Source organism: Gossypium hirsutum, chromosome D08, assembly GCF_007990345.1.
Source record: "Gossypium hirsutum isolate 1008001.06 chromosome D08, Gossypium_hirsutum_v2.1, whole genome shotgun sequence".
NCBI classification, from domain to species: domain Eukaryota; kingdom Viridiplantae; phylum Streptophyta; class Magnoliopsida; order Malvales; family Malvaceae; genus Gossypium; species Gossypium hirsutum.
The window spans coordinates 52,350,080-52,358,763 of NC_053444.1; positions in this window are offsets into that span (position 1 = coordinate 52,350,080).

An 8,684-nucleotide genomic window follows, 5' to 3' on the forward strand; every position below is an offset into this window, starting at 1 on the left:
GAGAGTGAAAGAAAGCTTGTCAATTCCACCATATTCAGAAGTTTGGTTGGAAAATTGATGTATATGACTTCGACAATGCCTGGCATCGTGTATGTTGTTAGCTTGGTGAATAGATTCATGGAGAAACCTTACTCCAATCACTGAGAGGCTGCCAAAAGAATATTGAGATATGTGAAGGGAACCTTGATTATGGAATTTTCTATAAAGCTAATACATTAGTTGATCTCATTGGTTATACAGATAGTGATTTAGCAGGAAACATTGATGATAGCAAAAGCACTTCTGGTTATGTTTTCCACCTAAGTAGTGGTGTAGTTTCATGGAGCTCAAAGAAACAATCAGTTGTGGCACTTTCGACTACAGAAGCTAAATATATTGCTGCATCTTATGCAAGATGTCAATTGATTTGGTTACGTGGAATTTTGGAGAGTCTTAAGCAGAAACAGACAAGTCAATGATTTTGTTTTGTGACAATAGTTCTACTATTTCAGTCACAAAAGATCAAGTTCTTCATAAAAGGACAAAACACATTCGCATTCGGTATCACTTCTTGAGGGAACTAGTGAATAATGGTGATGTTCAAGTTGAATATTGCAAGACGGAAGATCAGATGGATGATATCTTCACAAAGTTGCTTAGTGGACAAGTCTTCAAGAAAAGTGTTGAAAGGTTGGGAGTTCAAAGCAAGTTTAATTTAAGGGAGGCATTGTTGGCACATAATTAAATTAATCTTGCACAAAATAAATTATGAAAAGTTACGAATGTGAAGAGACTTGAATATGAAGAGTTAATAATGCGAAGAGACTTGAAGATGAAAAGTTACGCACATGCATGAATAGTCACAACTCTTATAGTATTTAAGTTATGTAAATGAATAGTCACAAATCCTAGCATTTAGTGATATAGATGAACAGTCACTTACAACTCCTATATAAAGAGTTGTATGTGATGAAGAATGAATTGTGTGAGTGAAATAAAAAGATTATTAGAAAGAAAAAAAAATTTTCTCTTCCATACAAAGTTTATTTCTCTTCCCCATTATATTCTTTATCATTTTCTTTATTTTATTTCTCCAAATATTAATCAATCTTCTACACAATTAAACTAACTAAAATAACAAAAATTCAAACATTTGCAACAGCTTGCTATTGCCTCGAACACCATTACTTTCTTCTTCCATAACACTTTCCTTCAAATTACAACCAGCTGTATTGAAATAGAAATATGGAGACCAGATGCTTCGAATTCTGCTCGTATTTTTCCCTCTAGTAATAGTCCGTTTAACTAGGGTGAGCATTCGATCGAACCGAATCGAATCGAAAATTTTCGAGTTAATCAAGTTTTCGAATCTCATTTTATCATCCTAACTTTATTTGAAGTTTTCTCGAATCGAGTCGAGTGAGATGAAATTCGAATCGAATCGAATCGAATATATTTGTTCGAGTTAAATTTTAAAAAATAATTTTGGGTTCTTGTAACCACTGTCACCCATCGTAATAAAATTTGTCCACCTTAATCAATTTTTTTATTAACTTTCATCACCTCATAATTTATTTATTAATTTTTTATATATTGGTTAGCTTCTCTGCTTGCTTAGTTGTTTCAATTATCTTCAAATTCTTATCACTGTGTATTTTGGAATTAAAAAATATATTAAATGTAAAAATATGATTTTTAATAAAATTTATTTTAAAAATAAAATGTGAAATTGATACCAATATAAAATTTTAACACGAATATTTTATGGCATAATTAATAATTCAATTTTAATATAAATATTCAATATGACTAAACAATTCAATAATATAAATAATATAAAATATGAAATTTAATTTAATAATATAAATAGTAGATATAAATAAAATTATTACTATTTATGTTTAGTGATTTTTTTTTGATAATTTTGATTTTTTATTTGAGAGTAAATGGTGAGAAATAAAAGTTTAGGGGGAAAATAAAAAGTTTTGGGGAATAAAAGTTTGAGGGAAAGTTAATAGGGGAGTAAAATTTTGGAGGGAAAATATTAAAAAAAAATTGGAGGGGGGAGGGTTTGGGGTAGATGGGAGGTGGGATGAGAAAGTAATAAAAGTTTTAGGGAAAAAGTGGGAGGGAGTAAAAATTTTGGGGGGAAATAAAAGGTTTTGAGGGTTTTTGGGAGTAAAATTTTGAGAAAAAGTAAATGGAATAGTAAAATTTGGTGGGAAATGGATTTTGAGTAAATTAGGGGGTTGGGAGGGGAGTAAAAGTTTTGGGGGGAAAGTGGGAAGGAGTAAAAGTTTTGAGGGAAAAGTAAAAAGGTTTGAGAATTTGGAGTAAAAATGTAAAATATTATTGTTTGATATTCGAATTATTCGAATTATTAGAGTTACTCGAATTCGAAAACTCAACTCGATTCGAACTCGAAATTTGAAAAAAAAATTGAGTTGATTCGAATAACTCGAATAACTTGATTCGTTTAACTCGAAATTCAAAATTTTTTTTAATATTTTCGAGTCGAATCGAGTTTTGCTCACACTTACTTTTAACTATTTGGAGCTACGTTGCTCTCACACGCAATGGCTGAATATTCTAAAGGAAAAAAATGAATACACTCATGTGGTACTCATCCGAGTAACATAAGTACAAAAACAGGATGAATCAAGGGATTTAACATTTAAGGCTGTTGCTTTCATCCCTCTCTATTATCTCAAGGCTGTAATTCTTGAAATATTTGAATAATGATGCAGATAAATTTTGTAGGGGAGCATTCAAGGCTGTTGCTTTCATTCCGTATCAATTATATGCAAGAGCTACCCCTAATTAAAAGGCACACACATGTACCACCTATGAAAAGACCTTACAAGAACTTGGACTTCATTCAATAATTGCTTGAAGGAGTCCAGAGGCTTACCCCATCAATCTAATTTTATCACTCCTTCAGTCGTGGATATGCGCAATTACTGTTGCAGGTTTCATGTTTCCCTTCCCATATATCCCTAATGTGAGTGAATCCATTTCTTGTCTCATTGCACCATCAATAATGAAACAAAATTATACCAATATTTAAAGAAAATTATTCTATAAAAAATTTCGTAAGCAGGTTGAAAGTATCACATGTGTTCTATAAAATATAGTAATATATATATATATAAACAAATAAAACACTTATCATATTTTCAAGCCGAACAAACTTTACTAGCTATGTATCAAATAATTATTCTTTATGATTTTTAATGGTTTAAAACTTTCACATATTTTGAGTACTATGAAACACCTAACACCTGGGCCAACCTCAATTGTAACCATCCACTGAATTTTGGGCAAAACTTAATTCCTAATTATGCAAATTAAAGAAGTGGTATTTCTGGAACAAGAGGAGAGATTTGCATGATGTTGCGTTAGATTTAAGTAAAAGGACAAATTATGCTTCTATAATTGGAGATTGTGGGTATTCTCATATAAGTACCTGCCCATCTTTGTCTAATAAAAAACAACCCTAATTCATTTATTTTTCATATATCATGTACATTAATAAACATGTTAGGTTACTATTGCTATCATGATCTTACAGTTGATTCTTCTTAGTTTATAATAAACAAATTTCCCTTTTTGTTGCTTTTTCTTCTTTTGGTTACTTGATAGAAAAGAAATTCACAACTTCTGCAATTAGTTCTTAAAATATTTGATTTAATGTAACCTTTTCTTTTTTCTTCTTGGTTTTTAAAAAGATATAGTCTCACTCAGATTACCAATACAAATATAACTACTCCAGATAAAATTCTATATAAATCCCTATACTATGAATATTTCGCAGATTTAGTCCCTTAGTTTTCGAAATGTGAACTTTTAATTTTGAAGGTAACTATTTTCCTTTAATTCTGTCAAATAATATGACATGATAAATTTATAATAGACTAGGAATGTGAAATTTATGATACTGCAGATGTACTATAAAAAATGCATATGGGCGGCCCGGGGTTATTCAACCTTTCATAATTAAAGAGGGCTGCGGAAACTAAAGCCAAAGTCCAGTGTTGGGAATTGGGATGCATATATAGAATTTTTATAGACACAAAAATGAGGCACCTGACAACAGAAGGAATATATTTCTTTTTTTATCTTTATTTATTTATGTATTTTTCAACTAAAAAGCAAGGGAAGTATGAATATAATAAAATTAAAATCTTTAAAGATCGTTTTGCCTTTACAGATTCCACTCAATATACAATCAATCACGTGTTTCAGAATATGTACGTGCATCCGTATATACATGTATACCTTTCGTTGAACTTGGAACAGTAAAAGCTATATAGCTAAGAGATGGACTACAAAAACAGATCTCTGAGTTTGACCAACTTTTTTATTGGAAATATTATTCATGATAAAACATCTTTAAATGTTAATTCTTAATGATGTCATAGCTATCCTTTCAATTTTATTTCATCAGTTAACAAAATAAACATCAGACATTTTTAAAATTATTTTACTATTATTGGAGTGAATTTAGATACAACAAATGTAACATCTTTAAAACCCTGTTATTTTAAAAGTAAAATAAATCAAAATAATATACACTTGATTTCTCGCTAAACTTAAATTAAGAAGTATGTTGTGGACTTGTAGTATACTAAATTAAAATAAGAATTAAATCGTAAAAATGTAAAAAAATTTGAGGCTTAAGTAAAATTATTCAAAATTTGAGCGGTAAAAGTATCGATATGAGAAAAATTGAAGGATAAAAAATGGAAATAACCCAAACTCTTAAGAAATGAAATTGGGGTGCAAGGACCAAATTGCGTAAGTGGAGAAATACGAGGAACTAAATCGTAATTTTACCAAAAGAAAGTAGTAATTCAAGGATTGAAATTTGAAGAAACATGAATGGTAAATTGGTCATTTCTTAAATGAGGTAATTATGAGAAAATATCATGACTTTTGGCAAAATATAAGCTATTGGATGAGATTGAAAAATAAAATGAAATCCTAGCATTTGATTAAAATGATTAAAGTTAGATTTTACATATTAAATAATAATATTTTATTATTAAATTAGTTGAGATATTTTGATGGAAAACTGAAAAAACTTCTTCATCTTTTATATAAGTGGTTCATGCCACTTTTATGAGGGGAGAAAAAAAACTTTACATTTTATGCAATTTAGTCATTTGTCATGAAATCTCATTATTTCACCCAAAATTTTTGGAAATTCCTATAGGCACCAAAGAAGAAAGATGAAGTAGAGATCCTTATTCATCAACTTAGAAGCAAGAAATTGGTAGGAGAAAGTGAAGAAAAATAAAAGAAAAGAGAAGGATAGTGATGAATTTGAGAAAGAAATAGAAGAAAAGCAAAAGAGGTGAAATTCTTGTAAAAAAAGGTTAAGTGTTAATTTTAATTTCATTAATATTCAAAGTATTAAGTTAAAGTATGTAATAGCTTGATTGTTTAATATGTGAATTTTATTTAAGTAGTAGGGATGGAAAGTATATTACAAATTGTAATTCAAAGATAGTGGTATAATTCGTGCTATGAGAAGTTATGATTAAACTATATGTTAATGATATGTGAGCTTTGAGGATTAAATTGAATAATAATCTAAGTATGATGATATACGTAATCAAGTGACCTTGTATAGAAATTTAATAGTTGATAAGTAAAATAAAGTTAAATGTTGGTATAAATGATATAAATCTTAATAAGTAAATATATTTATTAAAACAATTTTGGACAACAAAAATAGTTCAACATTGAAAATTCACTAAAAGTGTAGAAATTGATTTAGAGGTTGAATTTGATATGGATTTAAATATTATTGAGTCTAGTTTTACATAAAAGAAATTGTGTAAGCAATGGAATTGTAGATTATGATATATATGAACGTTTGTAAAACAATGTCAAAATGATTCGGGTCCCCCTGTTATGATTTTGAAAAAATATTAAAAATTGCAAAACAAAATATTTAGGAGCTGAAATTTATATTCTTAAAATATTGATGAGTCTAGTTTCAAGGTAAACAAATGGAAACATAATATGAATTTTGTACTGAAAGAAAATTATTTTTTTGTGGAGAAGGGTCAAAGTTTCCTAGCAGCAGAACAGGGGAAATTTTAAATAAAATACTAAATTAATTGGCTTAAGTGAAAATTATGAAATTTTTATGGTAAAAATTTCATTAGTTTAGTTTTTTTTTTAAAAACAAACGAATCTTAATTTGGAACACTGTAGACCAATATATAAATAGTTTAGTAACTGCGACTCAAGTGGACAACCTTGCTAAAAATATGTAATTAGTAAAGTCATCATTAATGTTACATATAAGCATACTATACTCAAAATCAAAGTGTAACACCCCGATATCTGACCTCATTACCGGATCCGAGTTACAAGATGTCACATTCATTATCAAAACAACTACGATTAAAGCACAAACAATTCATAGCATTCAATAATTAAAATTCAGTTAAAACATTCATTTGACATGAAGTAAAGTTAATTTAGAGTCTTACACAAGCTCACGTAAGCTCTAAAGCTAACCCGAGATTGAAATCAGACATAATTGTAAAGAATTTAAAATGTAGGATCGGCGTCGTGACGATGACAAACAGTTTGTCACGTCACAACATCAGACCACTCGACGTCGCAACGTCACTTACTGTAATAGCCTCGTCGAGACGACGGGTCTCTCGTTGCACCATGGTCCTATAGGTCATTCCTTTTCACGACGACGTTCACATATTGTTTTGGCCAAAATGTACCAATTGGTACCTATTTCTAACTCATTCACAACCTTCTATTCTTTGTACCTAAATAATCTTTCTTTACCTACATTAAACATACCAAAACATAAACAAATAACCACATTCATCACAACACCAACTTCAATATTTAACCATTCATGTCACACCCAGAAATGTTAAAGGTTAAGTGTCAAGATAATTATGGGTACTAAATTAGAAAAAAATTTTGTTTAAGCATAGTTCTAGTATGATTATGAGAATTTTGAAAACTGATTGGTAAATAGTTAGAATTCAAGTTTAGTCTCGTTACATTAGAACCAATATTTTTTTTAGTGGGAAACACTATGATTAAGGGTATTAATAGTATTGACTGACTTGGGATTAAGGGAAATGATAGTGGAAAGATTATATATGGGAGGATTCTTTCATTTTGGTATTCATTTTCTTCCATCTTCTTCTTTGGTTTGTTCTATAAGAGAGAAAAGTTAAGAAGCACTATGCATAAAGGGAGAAAATAATGTATCAATTTAAGTGAATGAAGATTTAGTAAACTGGTAATCTTTCTAAGCTTTTCTATATGTTTTGATTGAAGAAAAGGGAAGGAAAATTGAAGATTTCAATTTAATTCATCGAACTTGTATTGAGATGTTTAATGTTGCAACTAACCTTTAAAACCTTTCTGCATACAAATGAATTATGGTTTTCTTACATATGAACGTCATCATTTTGATCTTGATATGGTTATTATGTTTAGTTAACTGAGAAGGATGAGGTTTAGGTTATAAAGAAAAGCCAAGCAGGTGTAATCAGTATCAACTTTCAGGTATTTTGCTAGTGAGTTTCTAAACTCAAACCCTCTGTGGTTTATATATATATATCAGTACTATGTTATTGTGTTGTGTTTGACTTCATATTCTGCTGATGATGAGATGAATTATTGTGGATTGTTTATTGTATGATTGTTGTATACAAAGTGATGATTTATAGATGCATGTTTGATTGTATGTTTCAGTTCGTTGTTTTGATAAACTTTCACTAGTAAAATAATTACTGAAGAAACTATCACTGAAATGGCTCGATAGGTGATATGTTTGGTAGGATCTATGTTGTATTATTAACAATATGATTAGTTGAATGCTTGTTATATGCCAGTCATAAATATGAACAATATGTGGAGTATGGAGGAATGTTTTGGCAGATGAAAGATGAAGAAATAACATGTTATGCACTTTGTATTACATGATATTGGTTTTACGGAGGTATAGGGAATGTATACGCATGATATTTGTCTTTGCGGAGGTTCAAGCGAATTGTTTGAAGAATATATACACATGATAATTAGTTTTGTGGAGGTTTGGTTGGCTTGTACAGGGATATTTGTGCACATGTAAATGATAACCTTACGTGGGTTCTTTCAAGTATGAGACTCTGCAAAGTCTAAGGCTTAAAGCCTCATATGTGTAAGCAAGTCCATGGCCATGACATATGTAAGTTATGAAAGTTCGTCGGGATTGTTCTTTAACTTTTACGTCAAAGTTATATATGAGATTTCTGCTGGAAAAACAGGTTTGAGAAATGCAACGGAAAATAAGTTTAAGAGAAAAACCAGAGTTTTTATTTTTTTTCCGAAAACAAGAATTTGATTGTGATATCTAAAGTAATAAACACTTAATCAAAATTGTACATTCTCGATTTGTTTAGGATGAATGCTTCAACCGAGTAGTCTTCTCTGCTATCCTCAAGCTCACATCTATTAAGTGCAGGCTCGCTTTTAATAAGAAAATTTTCCACAAAATTACCAGCAGGGTAATTTCACAATTTCTCTAAACTTTTTGGTCTAGTTGTAAATAAGAAAAATATTTCTAGAAACCTTCCGAAATAATTTCTTGAGAGAAATTTCTCTTTATAACTTTCTCTTGAATTCAAGTATGTGAAAAATAATGACCCATGACTCTTTTTATATAGAGA